The sequence below is a fragment of the Astatotilapia calliptera genome, chromosome 14, assembly GCF_964374335.1.
Source record: "Astatotilapia calliptera chromosome 14, fAstCal68.1, whole genome shotgun sequence".
Taxonomy (NCBI): domain Eukaryota; kingdom Metazoa; phylum Chordata; class Actinopteri; order Cichliformes; family Cichlidae; genus Astatotilapia; species Astatotilapia calliptera.
The window spans coordinates 20,393,662-20,416,357 of record NC_137435.1 but is presented as its reverse complement, the minus strand read 5'-3'; the positions used below and the strand labels follow the sequence as shown (position 1 = coordinate 20,416,357).

The 22,696-nt window shown below is 42.3% G+C and overlaps 1 long non-coding RNA gene across 1 annotated transcript; it reads left to right on the top strand.

The window, feature by feature from the left end:
• Nucleotides 1-12,864: 12,864 nt before the first annotated feature.
• On the top strand, nucleotides 12,865-21,292 carry LOC113017900 (uncharacterized). The gene is made up of 2 exons (XR_013901233.1): nucleotides 12,865-13,929; nucleotides 20,802-21,292. It is a non-coding gene; the product is annotated as an uncharacterized LOC113017900 (long non-coding RNA).
• The last annotated feature ends 1,404 nt before the right edge of the window (nucleotides 21,293-22,696 follow it).

The following is a 22,696-nucleotide window of genomic DNA, read 5'->3' as shown; positions in this document are numbered from 1 at the left end:
ACTGGTGATGGCAAGCTACATTGTAGCCACAGCCACCCTGGGGAGCACTGACAGAGGCGAGGCTGCCGGACACTGGCACCACCGGCCCCTCTGACCACCACCAGTAGGCAACGGGTGAAGTGTCTTGCCCAAGGACACAACGACCAAGACTGTCCAAGCCGGGGCTCGAACCGGCAACCTTCCGATTACAAGGCGAACTCCCAACTCTTGAGCCACGATCGCCACGAAATTAAGATTAGACTGGGGTTTTTTTTATCTTAAGATAACCTTGTTAAGTTGTGAAACATACAAAATGGGTCAAGCAAAAGGTCATTGGGATCATTTATGCTTAATTTTCAAAATCATGTTTAAATTATATATCCTAAATTAATTGCAAGAGCAAAGACTTTAAAAACACACAACATTAGTTGTGTTTCACTTAGGCTTAGTAAGTTTATGCCATAATTCTGTCCTCTCCTCTGATTTAAAGACCTTTAATAGATGGGTCTGAACAGCAACATGGGAGAAAAGCTTGAAGTTTACTACACAACATAAACATTCAGTTGATTTAATTGAATGTGAATACATCTTTTGCTGCAGTGTTGAAATATTACTCACTGTGAGTACTGTGGACCTGTACTGTATACAATAGTAGTAGTTCTCATAGTAGGCTCTGTACCTTCCAATATAAATCAGCTTAGGGCAACTGTAGTTGTGATTTGCTATATATAAACTGAACTGAATTAAAAAGTTGTAGCAAAAACTGCAGTCTGTGCAACAGCTTTTATCACATAAAATACAACCAGCCATCTATCTATTTATCCATTTTCTCAACTCCTTATGGATTTCAGGGTCATGGGCAGTTGGAGTTTTCTGACACGTCAAGTTTTGTGCTTGACATCTGTAAACACTGTTGGGTTTATGGTGTCAGTCTCTTATTGTTGATGCTGAATAAGAAATTAAATTTTAGCCATAACATTGTATAAAAGTTTTTAGAAAATATAAAATTTGATCAAATTAGTGTATTGTCTGCTGTATAAAACTGCATGCTCAGTGGCTAATGAGTTATCAGACACAAGTCATTTGCTAATGAGCATGTGCTTTTATCACTTCCTTGTCACATACAGTTTTGCAGAAGCAAGATGGCAACAGTGCTACAAAGCCACCAAACAAACAAAATATCATGTAAGAGCCCACTGATGCTAGTGATGCAGCATGCATAGTTTGCGTAACATCACAATGCCTCGTGATGAATTTTAACTATGATTTCTTGTCTAGTTGGCTTCTGAAGATGCGTTTGCAAGACAGCATGCCAAATTGTCAGCTTTAGAGAAATGTGTTAAATAATATTGCTCGGACAGTGAAAGAAGCCTTTTGTATATGCCACAGTGGACTATGGGAGTCCAGTCTTTAGCGATGACTAGTAGAAGGTATTTAAAGATACACACATGCATCCAAGGTACCAAACTGTGCACAAAGTTTCTTTAAATCAAATTAATAATGAAATTCAAACACATTCTCATTTAAAGGATCCAAGTGAATGCAGGACTTCATGGGAATGGATTTGATGATAGACCACAGAGACTGATGGTAGGTTCAGGTCTCCTGGTAGGGCTGTCTGACAGCTAACTTAAGCTTGCTGTCAGCTTTATGATAAGTAATAGTCCTTTTTTAGCTTCCTTCTGTGTCTCTTTTTCTCTTCCCGCTTCTATGCCAGACACAATTTTCCCTCAACAGCTTTGATGTTTCTCTCTTCCACCCTTCCCTTCTGTCCTTTATTCTAATCCATTTAGTCTCCCCTTTCTGTGTCTCCCTTTTCTCCCTGGCCACCATGTCTCTCTCCAATCCTTTCCTGCCTGTAAAAATTCAGGTGAAACTTCCCAAGTTAAGAAGCCGCTCATCTCTGCTCCTGTCTCCCTATCATCCTTCCCTCCCATTCTTGCTGATTAGCAGCTGCTCCTCTCCACCTTTGTCCCTCCCCACACCCCCACCCTCTTGCTGCAATCCTGTGAAAACTATCCTGACTGAGAAGGAAGCATAATATTTAAAAACAAAAAAAACAAAAGAAAAAAAAAACAGTTGAGCTGAAAGAATAAGTGGGAAAGACAGAGGAAAGATTGGAGGCAAGAGTGCAGAGGAAGAAGAAGAAACTTACTGATGTATGAAGAAAACGAAAACAGTAGAGGAGACAGAAAAATCAAACTGTCAAGACAATGAGACTGAGAAAATAACCAGAATTAGCTAGGTTAATTGCAGACAAACAGGCAGATTGACAGAAAGATGGAGAGGAAGACAGCTACAGGCAGCTATAAGAACACAATAGAAATGGACAAAAAGTGAAAGGGCACAGAAACATGGACGTGGCAAAGATTCTTTTTTTTTTTTTACTTCATAAATCTGCATTTTAGACATAGCTGAGAGATACAAAATGACTGCACAATACTTTTTTCAGAGTCAAAGACAGCAGGAGAGCATGCAAATAGACAGAGAGATGAAAAGGTCAAAGAAAAGTAGGCAAACAGACAAGCAAGGTACCATACTGTATACAAATAAGCAGATTTTCAAGACAGGATATTGTGCAATGTGTGAGAAGAGAGACAAGAATGCAGAAAGGGCTTAGAAAGGTTTGGCAGACGAATATGCAGACTTCTGGGCGGGCAAACACGCAAGCAAACAGGCAAGCAAGCTTTAAAAGGAAAAGCCACGGCATGCAGACAAGACACATTTAGGTAGGAAGAGGAATGTAGACTGGGGGAAACAATCACTCAGCATCTCATGCTCTACTTTATGTTTCTTACTGTCATCAGACATAGTGTTATGCACACACTTGTGCTTACAGACACAGACATGCAGCCAAGCAATCCAGTGATTACCCAGGCATGCTACGTTGAGTGCCATCAGAAGCCTGGGAGAAGTATCATGTAGCTTTTGAGTGCTTACACTCACACACACACAGAAAAAGAATAAGTGAGTGAGAGCCTTCACATCTGTTACTGGCTCTACTTCAGGGAAATCCACTTGTGCTACAACAGAGTTCACATATGTTATTCCTATGTCAAATTGTTCTTCGCTATTTCTTAACAACAGCAAATACTTAAGACTTGAATAAAAAGCAATGTGAATATAATCATAGCAATTTGCTATTTTAAAAATTTGAACATGTTTGTTACTTGCTGGTCTCTGGCTATGCAAAGCAACAGAGAGTGGTCAAGTTAGGCGAGTGAGAGAGTGCAGGCAGGGTGGAGCCGAGTGTCGGGGTGATTTGTGAGAGAAGGATAAAAGCGAGAGCGAAAGGGAAGGTTTACAAGATGGTAATGAGACCTGCTGTGATGTATGATTTGGAAATGATGGCATGGAGGGGGAGCTGGAGGTTGCAGAATTGAAGATGCTAAGATTTTTATTGGCAGTGCCCAGGATGTCAAGATTAGAAGTGCATATATCAGAGGAACAGCTCAGGTTGGGCAGTTTGGAGACAAAGTTAGAGAGGCAAGGCTAAGATGGTTTGGATATGTGCAGAGGAGGGATGGTGCCTATATTGGACAAATGATGCTGAAGATTGAGCTGCCAAGAGGAGGAAAAGAGGAAGATCACAGAGGAGTTTCAGAAAGGAGAACATGCCAGAAGGTTGGTATACCAGGATACTAGGGTTAGGGTGCGATGGAGGCATATGATCCACTCTGGTGATAAAGGGAGAGACTGAAAGAAGAAGAAGAGGCTCTTTGGTCTTCGTACCTTGAAGAATGCACAAAATTCTGTGTAATAATACCTGCTGGCTGTCCATGTCAGTATGCCAATAGCACATAAATCTTGACCCAAACGGTCAAGATTGCAGAAGATAGAAATTCTGTCACAAGATAGATCAAAATGGGTTGACCGTTGCTGCTGGATCAGGCGGCACATTTAAACTTTGGACCTCTAAAGGCCTTCAGAGCTAAAATAATGTGCAGCCTGGTAATCAGTAAATTCAGGATTAATGCACAGATAAGCTGTCGTTTGACTATTAATAAATATAATTAAACACTGAACTGTCTCTTTGACTGATGATCTTAATGTATTAGAGCATAAATTAATCTAAAGAGAGGACATGAATTTCTCCTCTCTTTTTCCCATGAAAGATTTCTTATTGCATCCAGCCCTGCATTTATTTTGAGCTTTATCCTCAACATGATCCAAGTAGATGTTGTATTTCTAGTACTTCCACAGAAAGTGGTGTGTATGCTATTTTTCTGCTGCTGCAATGACCCAATTTCAATACACAGATCATTAAAGTTTCATCTTAGAATGTCGAGTTAAATTTAGGGATACTGAAATACTTTAAAAATCAGAAAGAAAGAAAAAACACCTGCTTAAGCTGCAATTGTCAGTGTGCTCCTTATGGATATTTTTTATATTATAAAAGTTGTCAAACTTACTTACTAATTTCCTGGACTATGTATTTATGTGCTTAAACCACCATTCTACTTTGCAGTGTTTTTCAGGTTCGGCTCCAGCATTGTCTGAGAAGAGATAAGGGAGGACTGCAAGATTTCCGACTTGAGTCATGCCTTCTTCTCTAATATTGCTCACTTACAGAATAAAATCTCTCCCTCTCTGGTTTCTCCTCTCCTCCTTCCCCTGTAATTTAGGTGTGAACTCCTACATTTAAAGCTGCTATGTTCTGCCTCGCCTTTTTCCTTTATGCCCGTCTCCTTCTTCTTCCTCTCCTCCTTCTTCCCCTCTGGCAGAAAAAATGATCCAACTTAAAATGAAAGTGTGACATTTAAATAAGCACAAGCAAGAGCAAACAGAAGAAGCAGGAGAGGGAGAGGGTGACGGGGGCAGGAAAAAATGGGAAAGTGACTGATTAGAGAGGGAAAGAATGTGAAGAAAGTGAAGAAAGACTAAGTGAATACTTTCATAATATGGGTTAAAAATAGGCACATAAGAAGGGGGAATATGTAAATTGCACACTTTTAGGGCAAAAAAATCCTGAACCTCTATGTGCAAGAGGTAAATTAAAGGTTACATAAAGAGGAAGTGAAGAAAAAGTATATTCTCTCTGTAGGTATGATTAACCTTCACAAAGAAATAAAAGACTCCACATTTAGATAAACTGAAAAATAGATATTTAAATCATTCTTTATGGGGCGAAACTGCCTTGGTAAGTAAATGAATGCAAAACTACACTCATCAGCCAGGCAGGTAAGTGTACATTATTACCTGTTCAACTGCTCATTAAAACAAATATCTAATCAGCCAATCACATGGCGGCAAGTTAATGCATTAATAGATCATGAAGATGGCCTGGTATCAGAATGGGAAAGAAAGGTTAAGTGACTTCGAACTTTGAGTATATTAAAAATCACTGATAAGCTGGGGCTTTCCACAGAACGATGTCAATGATTTTAAAAAATGGTCTGAAAAACAGAAAATATCCAATGAGCGATGGTTTTCTGGTTAAACATGCTTTGTTGATGCCAGAGGTCAGAAGGGAATTGCCAGACTGCTTTAAGCTGATAGGAAGGCAACAGTAAGTTAATGAACCACTGAATTAACTGGTTAATTGATTAAGAAACGTGTAGTTATTTTTAATAAACAGTTTTAAGCCAAACATGTGCAAATGATCTAATGCAATGCAGATCTAATGCAGAGTTTTGTGCTCTGCAGAGCTTCTGTGAGCGACAGCATTTGAACATTTGGTTACCCTCATACAACGTCTTCTCTGCCTGTATAATGTATATTGGACCCAGTCACACAGGCATAGTGACCAGATGGTGTAACCACTGGACGTCAAGGAAAAATATGTATTCCCCAAATAGATGCTGGAGATCACTAGGTGAAAAGTGATTGCAGAGATAAATATGGTGCTGCACCAAAAACAACCTTGCGATTGCTTTGGTTGCTAATACACTGTCGTGGTTGCCTATAGTTTGTGAGACTTGTCTGCAAATGCTTATGACCTTCTCTCCGTGGGAGTAAAACTGTGAACCATGCAATGCAAAGTACAAATGGAGACTATTCGCCTTCCAAGTAAAAACGGAGCATTTTTAAATTTTAAATATGCTGGTTTCAAGGAGATGGATGGATGGATGGATGGATGGATGGATGGATGGATGGATATTCATTCTCATAAGTCCAAATGCAGGATTTTGTCAAGTCTGTAAAGACACAAAATAAAGACAAACTGCATTTTATTTAATCTACTTGAAGCACTTCTTCCAGACCAGTCCATTAAATGTCATTACAATAGAGAAGGTTATATTCACATCGGTACCAGAAGCCGCAGTTTGCAGAAACCTTAATTTTGTTATTTTTGTCTACTGTGATAGAAAAAAAGATTCTAAGCAAAAAAAAAAAGCCTTTGTGGTCTCTGGTCTCTGTTAAGCAAAGAGATATTGTGCGCATATTTCAGATTCAGGTTCACTGGTGTTGCACTGTTAAAATAAATGCCGTCAAACTTCAGTTTTAATCTTTTTTCACTTTCATATAAATGCTCAATTTCTCTGTATTTCATGTAGATTACCTACAGCTATGTATTCTTTAAAAAGCAACACATGCTGCTGCATAAATGCATCTCAATTTACTTATTATGAAATGAAGGATTTTTTTCTAATTCTATTGGCATATGTATTCTTTAAACCATTTTTCAGTGGCTACTATCCATTTTTGAGCTACTCAAAAACAGGAGCTTCGAAAAATTGTGTGCTTACCTAAGGCACTAAATACCACTGAATGCATTGGCTTGTTTTTTAAACAACGACACAAACACAAAAAGTATGGATCTGTGTATCCTTCTTACCTTTTTTTTATCCAGTTTTCAGGATTTAATAATAAATAAATGGATAATAAATAAATCATGGCTCTTTAGACATTCAACCTCAAAACAGGGACTGCATGACGCCTTTGATGGTTGATGTTTACTTCGAGCCCCACAGGGAATGTATCTTAGTCATTCAAGCTCTGTATGGAGAGATGTTTATAGACTTCTAAATATACAAGTGGAGCTCAGAGTGAAACTGAGAAATATAAAGCTGTCATCTAAAACCTTCTGTGAAGGGATACTTCTTGAAAGAACATGAGTCGTATTCAATTCATATGTATTCATATGGGTATGAGCTGAATAGAAACTGGCTCAGCAGAGAATTTAATAGCTGCGATCAGAATCTTCACCGACGACAAAACAAACTAAAATGTTTCATTTTCAACACAAATGCAAATAGTGGCATGTTGAGCACCCAGTTGTGTTACACAGTGACATGTCCACAATGCTCTTTTGGCATTGCTGTTGATTGGGATTACTGTTGACTGGGTGTCACCTATAGCACACCGACCAAATGAGAGAGTGATTTGGGAAAAAACATAATGTTTAGCACCATAACTGTGTCACAACGATGGATGGAAAGCAGGATTTGATGGTCCCAAGTGGAAGGAGAATGAATCAAGACCAAATTAATCACTGGATTTAGGGAAGACAGAAAACCAAAACTGTGGCACATAATCCTCCTTTAGCTTCTTTCTTGCCCTGCTACATGACCTTGGGCAGTCTTCCAAATCAATCCTGAATAGAAGTTATATAGGGACTGTGGGTGGCCTGCCAATGTAAGCCTGGAGAATAGCCAGTGGCTTCATTAGCTGTGCAATTATGGTCACCAATGGCCTTAAATGGGCGGGGTGAATTTTCAAATGTCACTTGTGATCATACATATTCCTATTACTAACAGAGCAAGTCCATTAAACCTTGTCACATTAAGAATGATACGAGTGATTGCGATTAACAGATATTGGGGTGACTGGAAATTTTTAAATTCTTACCACAGGTGCCTTTCAGCTAACCCTCTGTTCATTGCTTTTGTGACTAAATGGTTTATGTGGGGTTTTTTTCTTTAATTCTGGGCCAAAAGCAACAGTGCCTAATCAACTTTAATAGCCTTTCTGTGCTCAAGTGACCCATTTCTTTCATGTATCTCATTTAGAATGAGAGAGCAGTACATTTCTGTATGCACAGGCTGTCATTTTGTTTGCTTCCTCCTGTGCACGTCTCATCTGTGCTAATCACGCTGTACTACCCCACTGTCCTAACCGCATTCTCAAACGTGCAACTCCTATCTTTTGCTACATGTGCAGCAAGTCTTTAAAGCAGGTTTTTTATACTGTTGTGCTCCCTGCATCACATGTTTGGAAGATGGTTGAACTGTGGTGAGAAGATGTTCTATGTGTTCCTGAGGAGTCATTTTTCCTATCAGATGGCCTGTTGCGCTGGCAGGTAACTCTATGTACATTTTCCTCAAACAGTCATCAACTAAGTGGCAGTGAAACTGTGAGTGCAAACCAAAGTAGAAATGGGTAATGTTTGCCTTCAAAGTAAAAGTTGTGCCTTTGTAAATATGTTGGTATCAATGAAATGATAGTGAGCAGTCCATTAAATGTCATCACGTTAGAACAGGTAATATTCAGTGAGTATTGTGTTGTACTAAATTACCAGACAACTGTGCCAACAGTCATGAAAGATCAAGAACACACTCAGAATCAAAATTTGCAACAAAGAAGAGGACATATCCATCCATATGCTCAATGGTTTCAGGTGTAAGGCACAACTTTCTCTCAGAAGGTGAACGTTCTTTTTTTTTTTTTTAATTCAAGTTTCACTATTGTTTGGCATGTAGTTAGAGAGTGTTTGCAGGTAAGTGGGTGTTTTCCATTCTGCTAGCAACCACAAGGAGGTTGTTATTGCAGCACCCGCTCTGCAACTGATTGAACCCGGTGACTACCAGTGACCACTGAGGCTTTAGTTGACTTTGTATCATTATCTTTTGTTTTCTGTCTGTGTTTGGATTTCTTGAGACTCTGGTTATGATCATAATATAGCTGGATCAGGGTGGGTGTTACTAACCATTCAGAACATGATTCTGAATTTAGAAGAAATGTATTGCTACCTTATTCTTTCATTGGTCTTCCACAGATTATCAGAAAAGGACAGAAGCATTCTGGTTTGAGTTAAAGAAATGACTTTATTGCTCTGCATCTAGTAAAAGCATTAGATTTCTCAATGTACATTTACTACAAGTCTACAAAGCCAAGACAGATTTAATTTAATACCAACGTTTTCAACTGTGCTCTCAGTGGTTATATCTTCGGTACAGTGGCTCAGCATCTGAATTATTATGGCTGTGAAGACTAAAAGAAAAGAGAGTAGTCAGCTTTCACTACTTACATTCTCTCACCCAAATCATAGACGCAGATGAAGCGAAAGTCAAGATGTTAAAGTTGCCGTAACCCTACTGTGGACTGCTCTGTGTTTTTTATTCACTCTCTATCCCCTAATTTAGTTACTACTATTCTTCTTATATAATAAAGTCAGTGAGTTCCACACAGCAGTCTCCAGTCAGCAATTAGCAATAGGAGTAAATAAGCTGAGCAAAAGGGGATGACCAGGGCCCTATTTCAGAAAGCCGGTTTAGTTCAAACTCTGAGTAAGTATACGCTGAGTTAACGAAAACTCTGGGTTTTCGGTTTCACAAAGCGAGTGTAGATTAATTCTGAGTGAGTTACTATGACGACACACTCCGTGAAGCTAACCTGCCCCCTAGCAGGTTTACTTCAACTAACCCTGACGTTCTCCGCCTCTTTGTCGGAAACCTGACTGTAGGAAGTGTCAGACATGGCGTGCCCCTTCCTTGAAGAGCCAGTAGATGTTGAAGCACAAATTCTCCGCAGAGCTCTTCGCCGGGAGAGAGTGATTAGAGCGCGTTTGGACATTTTATCATTTCCTGATGGTTTTCTGTGTGAACGTTACCGTTTTTCAGCACAATCTATAATTTATTTGAATAACATCCTCAGGCCTAATATTGCTCATGTGACACATCGCGGACATTCTCTCAGTTCTGTACATATTATTTGTATCGCACTTCGGTTTTTTGCAAACGGGAGCTTTCTGTATAATATTGGTGACGCTGAGCACGTTTCCAAGGCTACCGTCTGTCGGGCAGTCAGGAATGTTACAGTTGCACTAAAACGTCTCCTGTACTCGTTTGTGGTGTTCCCCGGTCATAGACCCACAAGATTTATCAAAGAGGGATGCCACAAAATTGCAGGTATCAGGATGAACGAAACTAAATTCATGATATGGTGATACTTGAACTACAGTGGGGCAAAAAAGTATTTAGTCAGCCACCGATTGTGCAAGTTCCCCCACTTAAAATGATGACAGAGGTCAGTAATTTGCACCAGAGGTACACTTCAACTGTGAGAGACAGAATGTGAAAAAAAAATCCATGAATCCACATGGTAGGATTTGTAAAGAATTTATTCGTAAATTAGGGTGGAAAATAAGTATTTGGTCACCTCAAACAAAGAAAATCTCTGGCCCTCACAGACCTGTAACGTCTTCTGTAAGAAGCTTTTCTGTCCCCCACTCGTTACCTGTATGAATGGCACCTGTTTGAACTCATCATCTGTATAAAAGACACCTGTCCACAGCCTCAAACAGTCAGACTCCAAACGCCGCCATGGCCAAGACCAAAGAGCTTTCGAAGGACACCAGGAAAAGTATTGTAGACCTGCACCAGACTGGGAAGAGTGAATCTACAATAGGCAAGCAGCTTGGTGTGAAAAAATCAACTGTGGGAGCAATCATCAGAAAATGGAAGACATACAAGACCACTGATAATCTCCCTCGATCTGGGGCTCCACGCAAGATCTCATCCCGTGGGGTCAAAATGATCATGAGAACGGTGAGCAAAGATCCCAGAACCACACGGGGGGACCTGGTGAATGACCTGCAGAGAGCTGGGACCAAAGTAACAAAGGTCACCATCAGTAACACACTACAACGGCAGGGAATCAAATCCCGCACTGTCAGACGTGTTCCGCTGCTGAAGCCAGTGCATGTCCAGGCCCGTCTGAAGTTTGCCAGAGAGCACATGGATGATACAGCAGAGGATTGGGAGAATGTCATGTGGTCAGATGAAACCAAAGTAGAACTTTTTGGTATAAACTCAACTCGTCATGTTTGGAGGAAGAAGAATACTGAGTTGCATCCCAAGAACACCATACCTACTGTGAAGCATGGGGGTGGAAACATCATGCTATGGGGCTGTTTTTCTGCCAAGGGGACAGGACGACTGATCCGTGTTAAGGACAGAATGAATGGGACCATGTATCGTGAGATTTTGAGCCAAAACCTCCTTCCATCAGTGAGAACTTTGAAGATGAAACGAGGCTGGGTCTTCCAACATGACAATGATCCAAAACACACCGCCCGGGCAACAAAGGAGTGGCTCTGTAAGAAGCATTTGAAAGTCCTGGAGTGGCCTAGCCAGTCTCCAGACCTCAACCCCATAGAAAATCTGTGGCGGGAGTTGAATGTCTGTGTTGCTCGGCGACAGCCCCAAAACATCACTGCTCTCGAGAAGATCTGCATGGAGGAATGGGCCAAAATACCAGCTACTGTGTGTGCAAACCTGGTAAAGACCTATAGTAAACGTTTGACCTCTGTTATTGCCAACAAAGGTTATGTTACAAAGTATTGAGTTGTATTTTTGTTATTGACCAAATACTTATTTTCCACCCTGATTTACGAATAAATTCTTTACAAATCCTACCATGTGGATTCATGGATTTTTCTTTCACATTCTGTCTCTCACAGTTGAAGTGTACCTCTGGTGCAAATTACTGACCTCTGTCATCATTTTAAGTGGGGGAACTTGCACAATCGGTGGCTGACTAAATACTTTTTTGCCCCACTGTACTACTTAAATTTTACATTTATTCTCACGGTTCCCAGGCGTGATTGGCTGTATAGATGGCACTCACATTCCAATCATTGCTCCTTCAGTAAATGAAGGAGACTATGTGAACAGGAAGTCTTTCCACAGCATTAATGTACAGGTACATAGTTCCCTGTAGCATTTCAAACTAACAAATTATTTCATTATAGTAATGGATGCTAATTTGTGTTCTCTGCACTGTGAAGATCATATGTGATGCTGCCAACATTATCACAAATGTGGAAGCCAACTGCTCAGCCTCTGTGAGTGGTGGTGGTGGAGGACCTCCACCTGTTTTTCGGGCCTCCCCTTTTTTTCTGTTGGCTATAACGGGTCACATTTGAGCATACAGAGTAAGCAAATATGTACTTGTAATGTGCTCAGATAATTTCAATAAGTGCTTACAGAAAGAAAATTAATGTAGCCTCTAACTGCAATTGATTTACATCGGACAAACAGACCAAGCACTATGGCTCATAATACAATTACACCTTACCTGTTTGGACTATATTTTTATATTTCATTTTTACTTGCTGCCAGGAACGTTTGGGGCCTGTTGGGTTGCACCTGCGCTCAAATCACATCACAAAATAAAATGTATAAAATAAAAAATAAAATAAAATATAATAAAATAACGTGTTAAATGGGTGGAAATCCCTAGATCAATGTTTAAATGAACACTCACGCATTGACTCTGTCGGCTATGTTTTGCCATGCATGTTCCCTTTGTTTTGCAGCTGAGGCTGTGTTACTTTTTTTCTGCAAAATTTGCACGTTATCGGCATATGCTGCCATCGGAATTTCGGCCTCAAGCGCTGTAAAATACATTGACCGCGCCTTCTTTCCCTCCGTCTCCATGGTGACTCGCTTAATCTGTGGTCCACTAATCAGGGCTTTATGTATCCTCGTGCTCGCGCTTAACTTGGGGTTAAAGCAACTCCGCGTTGATTGAACTACTTGTTATCAGCCTTTCTGAAACCGAATATTCTGAGTTGGACAGTTCGGGGTTACTCAACCCTGAGTATCGTTTTTCACTCTGAGTTTTCTAAACCGGCTTCCTGAAATAGGGCCCAGGTCCAAAGAGATTTTGCTGTAGCACTGTTTGAGCTTTGTGCTTCTGGTTTTCTGGTTTGATTGTTTTGCTAGTGTAACGATGTAAAAGAATGGATATGGTTTTGTTGTTGTTAAATTCCTGTTAAACTTGGGATCGCAACCATGGGTTTATTTTGGAACTTTTATTTTGAAAATCCGCAGCGGAAGTCTGCTACTGGTAAACGGGCTACCCCCTAAGCCTATCGTTAGTAGCAATGAAGCTTTCGCTGTGGTAAGTTCCTCTCCGTCCGCTCTCACAGAGCATGAGTTTAAAACATATTTGAAAATCCTCATTGAAGCTAATATGACAGTGCACTAACTGCATGAACTGCCCATACGGTAGTACTTGAGTAGATTTCAGGTTTATGACCGTGTTTTGCAGTTAATAGATTAGACGGTAAGAAAAATGGACACGTGGAGCTAGCGGCTAACAGCTAGAGGAGGCTGTCGTGTCTAATAATTTTGAAACTTCTCTCAATAGTTTGGGCGGAATCCTGTTGCTGAAACCCATGGTTATTCATGTCCCATGTTATTGCAGGTATGTGTACTTTGAAACATGTATATGGTTGAGCTGCAGGCTAATTCTGTTTAAGACATATTGCTTATTAAGTTTGCCCAGTAGATGGCAGCATTGTTCCATTTACTATTGTACGTAAAAGGGAATTTTGGCTTTGGTTTATTTATATTTACATGAATGTGCATTTAAGTGAATTAATTTTTCTTTTGTTATCTAAACCACAACGCAGTAATGTTTCTATTTTATTTTCCGTGATAAGTATTGTTGCCATTTTATTTTTCAATCAATATTTGTTTTTATTTATTTGGGAAAACTAAGAGTTCCACTATACGATCATAAGCCTATCGTTAGTAGCAATGAAGCTTTCGCTGTGTTTGGGCGGAATCCTGTTGCTGAAACCCATGGTTATTCATGTCCCATGTTATTGCAGGGGAATAAATCGCGCCTGAGCTCTACCCACTTCGAGTCCAGAGAGTTTTATTCACACAGCGCTGGAAAGAGAAGCTGACCAGGGGTTACATTGGTGCCGTGAGCCGTCAATCGAGTGTTTGGACGGTGGACTCCTCTCAGCAACGTGGGCCAGTTTCAGCGCTGCACGTTTGTGATTCATTGTTGTTCTTTCTGACACAATTTTTTTTTAAAAAGGAGCCTATATAGCATTTTTGTTTTATTCTAGTTGTTGTGATGGACATCACAGAGGAGGGATCGAGTACTCCTAATGTTGTTGGTAGGGGTAGGGGGTTGTTATGTTCCCCTTTGCGTTTGCGTTATGACACTCCTGTTAGTGGGCGTGGTTTTGTTAGGGGGGATAGTCAGGGGATCCCAGGGCCCCAGTCCAGTGAAGGGGTTGTTGTCCCTCCCCCTAGCCATGTGTCACACACGTCTCAGAACAACAGTTCACCTTCTCCTAACCCAGATACTATTGCCACGGAGATTGTGAGTCAGATGGGGGATGTGATCCAACTGGTTGGTCAGAGAGTAGCGCAGAGTATCTTAACCCAGCTCAGCCCGTCTGCTAGTACCCCCTTACCTGCACCTACGGCCACACCTTTCCATGCTGTGTCATCTACATCTGCTGTTGATGCTGCGCCGGTGCAATTTGTGTCCCACAGGAAGCTTAAGGACCCACCATGCTTTAGAGGGGATGGTTCTGATCTCATTTCTGTGAGAGAGTGGGAGGATCTGATGAGAGCCTTTATAAAGCTGGGGAGTCTGAGACCCGAAGAACAGGCTGAGGAGATTCTTGTTCATTTGAGAGGCAAGGCTAAGGATGTGGTCCAGGTTGGCATTAGAAACAGTGTCGTAGATGTCACACGTGATCCTGAGGCTATTTTTGGAATCCTGAGGAGACACTTTGACTCTGCTCAGTGCTCACCTCTTCCGCTGGCAGACTTCTACACCACTCTCCCAGAGAAAGGCGAAAGTGCATTCGATTACTGGCTTAGGCTGCACCGTGCTGTTGATCTTGCTGTTGAGCGCCTGAAGGAACGAGGACAGGCATTGGGTAGCCCCAGCACTGAGGTCACCCGAATGTTCATCAAAAACTGTCCCTCCCCTGAGCTTGCCATGATCTTTAGATCAAAGACAATTGATAAATGGACAGCCAATGAGGTCCAGGAAATCCTGTGTGAGTCCCACTCTGGAGGAACGTTGAACTCAAGCAGCACGACGGCCGAGAGAGTTGCAGTGAATACGCAGCAGATATCAACAACGTTGCCTGTCCAGCCAACAGAGAAGCACATTCAGCCACAGTCGACAGATTCAGCTGCTTTGGAGCGGCTCATAGGCATGCTTGAGAAGGTTCTTCTGCAAAGATCCTTTCAGCCTGGTTTGACCACACGGCCTAACTCCAGACGTTCCAGGATTGAGGGCCTACATGATAAGCCCTGCTCCGTCTGTCATGATATGTCGCACACAGCTTTCAAGCACTGCCGAGATCACAAACTCTGTTTTCTGTGCCACTCACCTGACCACACCAGGCGTGCCTGTCCTGGATCCTCGTCGTCTTCTGCCCCTCGACGGTCGGAAAACTAGTTGATCCACATTTGAGGGAGGAAAGTGTGGATCATCTGAGTGACTCTCCCACTTGCGACAGCGATGACCTGGGATCCATGTATGAATCTCTGTGCTCCACTTCGCCACCTGGTACGACAGTTGTCTTCCAAATGACGCAAAGAATTAAGAAATCTGACAGTTTGTTTTATACGACTGTGGGGACTGTGGGCGGAGTTTCACTGAGAGCCATGATCGACAGTGGCTCTATGTCGTGCTCTATTAGTGAGGCTACTGCTACGCGGCTTTTACAGTCCTGCCCTGATCTGAAGCTCGAACCAGCTAATGACATTGTTGTTGTTGGTGCTGGGGGCCACCAGTTCCAACCTAAAGCAGTTTGTGATTTGGAAGTGACTCTTTATGGTTTCAAGCTGCTCATCCCCACGCTGGTTATTCCAGGCCAAAGTGACGACATGATTATTGGCAGTAACGCTATTAAGTCGTTGATTCATGTAATGAAGAATACGGATGAGTATTGGAGGCTTGTATCTATTTCAGGTGATGTCACCAATGATGACTGTAGACAGTTTTTATCCATGCTTTCCAATGTTGAGCGTTGGCGAGGAGGGGCGGTGCCTGATAAGATTGGCACAGTGAAGTTGAGACAGCGTGTTACGCTGGAACCCCTTCAGGAACACCTTGTGTGGGGTAAATTACCTCCCTCTTCACCTCTATCAGCAGGCTGCACTGTTATTGTTGAGCCTACACAGTCACGGTGTAGACCCAGAGACATCCTGGTTGGCCGCTCCGTCTCATCATTGTGGGGTGACAAATGGGTTCCTCTCAAGGTGATTAACCCCAGCAACAAGCGTGTGATTCTGAGAAAGAACTGTAAAATCGCTGATGTCTACCCCTGTGTCGCAGTTGAAGAGCTGTCTCCCCCTGAAAAGATCATGTCTAACAGCCACTCTTTTGAACAGGGTTCTGTTCCCATAAGGTCTGTTGAACAAAGGAAGGAACTCTTGCACAGACTAGGACTACAAGACTTGGACTTAGACAGTTGTGAGGTGTCTGACAGATGGAAAGATCAGCTTCTGCAGCTTGTGGAAAAGTATGAGTCTATCTTTTCTAAGGATAAAATGGACTGTGGAGAAGCTACCGATTTTGTCCACAAAATACACCTTGTGGATGAGAAGCCTTTTCGTTTGCCTTATCGCAGAGTACCGCCGAGTCAGTATGAGAAGCTAAGAACTGCTCTGAATGAGATGGAAGAAAGGGACATAATCCGGAAGTCGAACAGTGAGTATGCATCGCCGCTGGTCTTGGTGTGGAAGAAGGATGGCAGCCTGCGCATTTGCACTGATTTCAGATGGCTCAATGCAAAGACTGTTAAAGACGCGCACCCGCTGCCACACCAAGCCGACGCCCTGGCTGCTCTCAGTGGAAATGTTCTCTTTTCAACAATGGATTTGACCTCTGGATTTTACAATGTGCCTCTCTACGAGCCTCACAAGAAATACACAGCATTCTCCTCGCCCTTTGGTCTCCATGAGTACAACCGGATGCCTCAGGGCCTGTCGAACAGTCCGGCGACATTCATGAGAATGATGATGTCGATCTTTGGTGACGAGAATTTCAGCAGCTTGCTTTGTTACTTGGACGACTTGATGGTGTTTGCGCCTGACGAGGCAACTGCCCTTCAGCGCCTTGAGATGGTCTTCTCTCGGTTGAGGAGTCACAACCTTAAGCTGGCCCCTAAGAAATGCCATCTTCTTAAGAGGTCAGTTAGATTTCTTGGACATGTCATTTGTGCGGATGGTGTGAGAACTGATCCAGACAAGGTTAACACCATTACCAACATCAGGGAAGAACAGCTTATGGAGAGCGATGGTGTGACTCCCTCCCAGAAGAAGATCCGGTCCTTCTTAGGAATGATCCTCTATTACCAACATTTCATCCCTGATTGTTCTGCGAAGGCCAAGCCCTTGTTTAGGTTACTTTCGGGACGACAGGCAATTCCCCATGGGAGGAAAGGAAAGAAGCTCAGGAAGCAACCCTCTGCCAAACCATCTCTGACACCAAGTGACTGGACATCAGCATGTCGCACATCATTTCAAACGCTCAAGATGGAACTAGTTAATGTTGTCACCCTGGCTCATCCCAACTTTAGTGAGCCTTTCATCCTGGCGGTTGATGCCTCCTTTGATGGCATCGGGGCAGTACTCTCACAGGTTTCTCCTGGCGAGACAGTGGCTCGACCTGTTGCCTTTGCCAGCAAGACATTGTCACGGTCTCAGATGAACTACCCAGCGCACAGACTAGAGTTCTTGGCGCTTAAATGGGCCGTGTGTGACAAGTTCAGCCACTGGCTGAAAGGAAGGCACTTCACTGCTTGGACAGACAATAACCCCTTGTCCTACATCTTGACAAAGCCACGTTTAGATGCTTGTGAGCAGAGATGGGTGGCGAAGCTCGCGGCATATGATTTTGATCTAAAGTATGTGCCAGGGGTTAGAAATACAGTTGCTGATGCTTTGAGCCGTGAACCATTTGTCGAGTCATGTATTGGTCATCGTTTGCTGAAAGAACCTTATGTTGCCCTGCTAGATGAGGTCAACGGGGTTGTGAGAGGTACTGTGCAGGATGCTTTTCGGCTGACTAACAACTGCCACATTGTTCAAGACACAGAGCCAGACTCACCAGACTCTGTTTCTGAGTGCGACCTTCAGAGCGAGAGGGGTTCGATCGATGCTGATGAGGTGTCAGCTGTGCTGAGTGCGCAGTGTGACCATGGTTTGACCAATGTCAACCCACCTTTATCACAGCTCCCTGAGGTGGACCCGGTCGTTCCTCTTCCCCAAAGCCAGCTCTCGAGCCTTCAGCAACAAGATCAGGCAATAAACAGAGTCCTTTTCTATGTGCGAAGAAAAAGGAAGGCTACGAGGCGAGAAGCAGCTTCAGAACCAGGTGGTGTTGGTGGACTTCTCAGGCAGTGGAAGAAGCTTAAAGTACAGAACGGCATCCTGTACAGGGTGATAAGGCATCACCGCTTGAGTAGAAAGATTTTTCAGTTTGTTGTTCCTGATAGCCTGAAGGTTCAAGTCCTCCTCAGCCTTCATGATAATGCAGGCCATCAGGGCCAGGCACGAACACTTTCCCTCGCCCGTGAGAGGTTTTTCTGGGTCGGGATGGAGAGAGACATAACCAACCATGTTCGACAGTGTGAGAGATGTGTGGTTGGAAAAACACCTGAACCTCATGCCTGTGCACCACTAGAGAACATCCAGACGTCAGAGCCGATGGAGCTAGTGTGCATAGACTTTTGGACTGCTGAGCTCAGCGATAATAAGAAAGTGGATGTCCTGGTCGTAACCGATCATTTCTCCAAGATGGCACATGCCTTCCCCTGCCGAAACCAGTCTGCAAAACATGTCGCACGCAGGTTGTGGGATGATTTCTTTTGTGTTTATGGCTTTCCCAAGAGGATTCATTCGGATCAGGGATCAAACTTTGAGAGCAGACTGTTGAAGGACCTCTTAGAGATGGCAGGTGTGCAGAAATCGCATACTACGCCATATCATCCTATGGGCAATGGGGTCACTGAACGGTTCAACAGGACACTTGGGAATATGCTGAGGACTCTCCCTTCTACAGCCAAGGCTAGGTGGCCTCAGATGTTACGCACTCTCACGTTCTGCTACAATTGCACAGTGCATGAGACGACTGGTTTGGCCCCCTTTTATGTCATGTTTGGGCGAGTCCCACGCCTCCCTGTTGACATGATGTTCCAACATGTGCTGCAAAATGATGATGTGATCAGCCACCATGAGTTTGTCTCACGGTTGCGGAAAGACCTGTTTGATGCCTCACAGATTGCCCAGAACCACGCTTTTCACGAGCAAGCGCGCCATGCCAGACTCTACAACCGCAAAGTCAAAGGCTCACCTCTGGCTGTAGGTGATAGAGTGTTGTTGGCCAATCGTGGTGAAAGGGGAAAAAGAAAGTTAGCCGACAAGTGGGATCCCACGCCTTATGATGTTGTGTCAGTTAGGTCTGGGATCAATGTGTACAGGATAAGAGAAAGCCACACAGGCAAGGAAAGAGTTGTACACAGGAACCTCCTTCTCCCTGTTAACTTCCTGGGCTTAGGTGTGGAAGGGAGTCTGGCCTCCCGTGCTGACTTGGACGGAGGGAACCCGAACAGTGGAGATGACCAAGGGTCTGTGAGGTCAACACAGATGGATCATCATGACAGGACACTGGACTGGCTGCTGAAAACGCCAGAGATACAGGGTCTCGCTAATGAGCCGGTGGAAGTTGAAGGTTCCCTCGACGTGGGACACCATTCTCTCTGCGTTGTGGACCCCAGCAGTGGCTCTATCGCAGCGGAGGACCCACCCCCTGAAGTTAATGCTGAAGTGTTTGAAAACTCCATTAGTGAATTCCCCTTGCCTGCTCCCGTGATCAGTGATGCTGCTCTCCGTCAAGGCTCTGAACCTGTTGCCGTGGCTCCTGTGGTTCCCATGGCTGATGTTGACTTAGATCTTGCTATTTGCACACAGCCTCAGACTATTCAGGCGGGCATGGATGGGCTAGCTATCACTAGGTATGGGAGAAGTGTTAGGCCTCCCAAGAGACTGATTTGTGAGATGGCAGCGCAGAAAGTTGAGGAAACTTCTTCTGTTTCAGGGTCAGTTTTTGCATTTCTGACTAGTATGTTTTAGCTCTGAGGGAATTGACTTGGTTTCATGTATCTTTCGACTTATTTTTTTTGTGTGGTCCAGGATGTGATTTGGAGTATTATTTCGGGTGCTCTTATATGTGATGTTAAGGAGGTGTAGATGGCATCTTCTCTAGTCTGTTGAAGGTATTGGGCTTGGTACCACCCAATGTCTCGACATTTTTATATAAAAGGATTCTGTATCGACAATGATTAATATTAGTGTATCGATTTTACCCCGAAGCACCTGCTGTTCATAGTTCTTTTGTTTCTGGCCCTTGATACTCCCTTGAACTGGTTTGGAGTTTAACAGAATTTAAGGGGGGTGTATGTAACGATGTAAAAGAACGGATATGGTTTTGTTGTTGTTAAATTCCTGTTAAACTTGGGATCGCAACCATGGGTTTATTTTGGAACTTTTATTTTGAAAATCCGCAGCGGAAGTCTGCTACTGGTAAACGGGCTACCCCCTAAGCCTATCGTTAGTAGCAATGAAGCTTTCGCTGTGGTAAGTTCCTCTCCGTCCGCTCTCACAGAGCATGAGTTTAAAACATATTTGAAAATCCTCATTGAAGCTAATATGACAGTGCACTAACTGCATGAACTGCCCATACGGTAGTACTTGAGTAGATTTCAGGTTTATGACCGTGTTTTGCAGTTAATAGATTAGACGGTAAGAAAAATGGACACGTGGAGCTAGCGGCTAACAGCTAGAGGAGGCTGTCGTGTCTAATAATTTTGAAACTTCTCTCAATAGTTTGGGCGGAATCCTGTTGCTGAAACCCATGGTTATTCATGTCCCATGTTATTGCAGGTATGTGTACTTTGAAACATGTATATGGTTGAGCTGCAGGCTAATTCTGTTTAAGACATATTGCTTATTAAGTTTGCCCAGTAGATGGCAGCATTGTTCCATTTACTATTGTACGTAAAAGGGAATTTTGGCTTTGGTTTATTTATATTTACATGAATGTGCATTTAAGTGAATTAATTTTTCTTTTGTTATCTAAACCACAACGCAGTAATGTTTCTATTTTATTTTCCGTGATAAGTATTGTTGCCATTTTATTTTTCAATCAATATTTGTTTTTATTTATTTGGGAAAACTAAGAGTTCCACTATACGATCATAAGCCTATCGTTAGTAGCAATGAAGCTTTCGCTGTGTTTGGGCGGAATCCTGTTGCTGAAACCCATGGTTATTCATGTCCCATGTTATTGCAGGGGAATAAATCGCGCCTGAGCTCTACCCACTTCGAGTCCAGAGAGTTTTATTCACACAGCGCTGGAAAGAGAAGCTGACCAGGGGTTACACTAGCTTATACCCTCTCCTTTATCAGCTTATACGTTTTTCTGTAGTTTTGTTTTATTTTATTTTATGGTTAGGACATCTTTTAACAAAGAAAAACAATGAATAATAAGTATATAAGTAAAGAAATTGAGATTGACCAAAGACCAAAAATGTTCTTAATAAATGAATTCTAAAAAGATTTAAAATGCTTGTACATTCACGACTGCAGTTTCACATTACATTTTCATGTACAGTTGCACAGTGATGTGTGCCAACATCATCTATACCTCTGGCTGATTCCATCACAGCACTGCAACAGTTCTAATTCATCTTATGTTTACAGTAAGCCTTAATGAGCAGATGTGATCACCAAAAAAAAACAGCTGAAACTGTTGCGAACCTCAAAGCTGCAAGTGTGGCCAGCAGCTGCCATGTCTGGAGTTCCAGACTTCTCTAGCAGATTTTTCTTTTTTGCATGTTTTTCCCTATAATGTCTCTGATAACCCACATCAAAGTCATCTCCACTATTACTTAACGGTTTCCACAGAAACACTAAAAAACAGTCTTATTCAAAGCAGTGATCTCCTGTTGATTATTGACAAAAGGGAAAAATAAAGTTGCTTCAATATTCTAAGTTCAGACCACTGTTGATCTAAATATCAAAAGATAAATTTACACATTTTTTGTTAGATTGTATTTACTTTCATTGTAATCTCTATGGTAATATATACAGATATTTCCATATACTTGTCATGGGCAGGAACATCATGGTAATTTTGGGCTTTTAATTACTTTTTGAACTATTCAAGGATGGAATGATTGTACTGCATACATTTTTTTCTTTAATCGACACAGAGTCAAACAAATACAAATACATATTGTGACAAAATGGATGAGCAGTTGTAACACTGTCCATTTGTCCCAGATGTGTTGACCTTTTTTTTTGCACATTATTCCGTCTCTGTATTTATTTGCTGTGATTTGCTATTTGACAAAGTAACATTGCTGCACTAACTATCCCGGGTTTGTTTGTGTAAGCATTCTGTTGCCGGCAAATCAAACATTCTGCAAATTAAGGCAAATACTCAGTTACATGTTACTTTATATTTTATTATGTTACAGATTAAGTCATTTGTTCATACTTACTTTGTTCTTTCATTCAGTCTTCATGTAGTTCAGGCCCACCTATCATTTCCTCATTTTAAAGTGCTGATGATGTCACACATGACATCGGCAGGCTGAACCACGAGAAGGGGTTTCTTTTACCATAGAAATGCTTCCTTTTGTTTGTTTCCAGGTCAGAAGGGATTTGTTGAATCTTTTTTTTTTTGTTAATACAGCCATTTAGTTGTGTAAATGTGC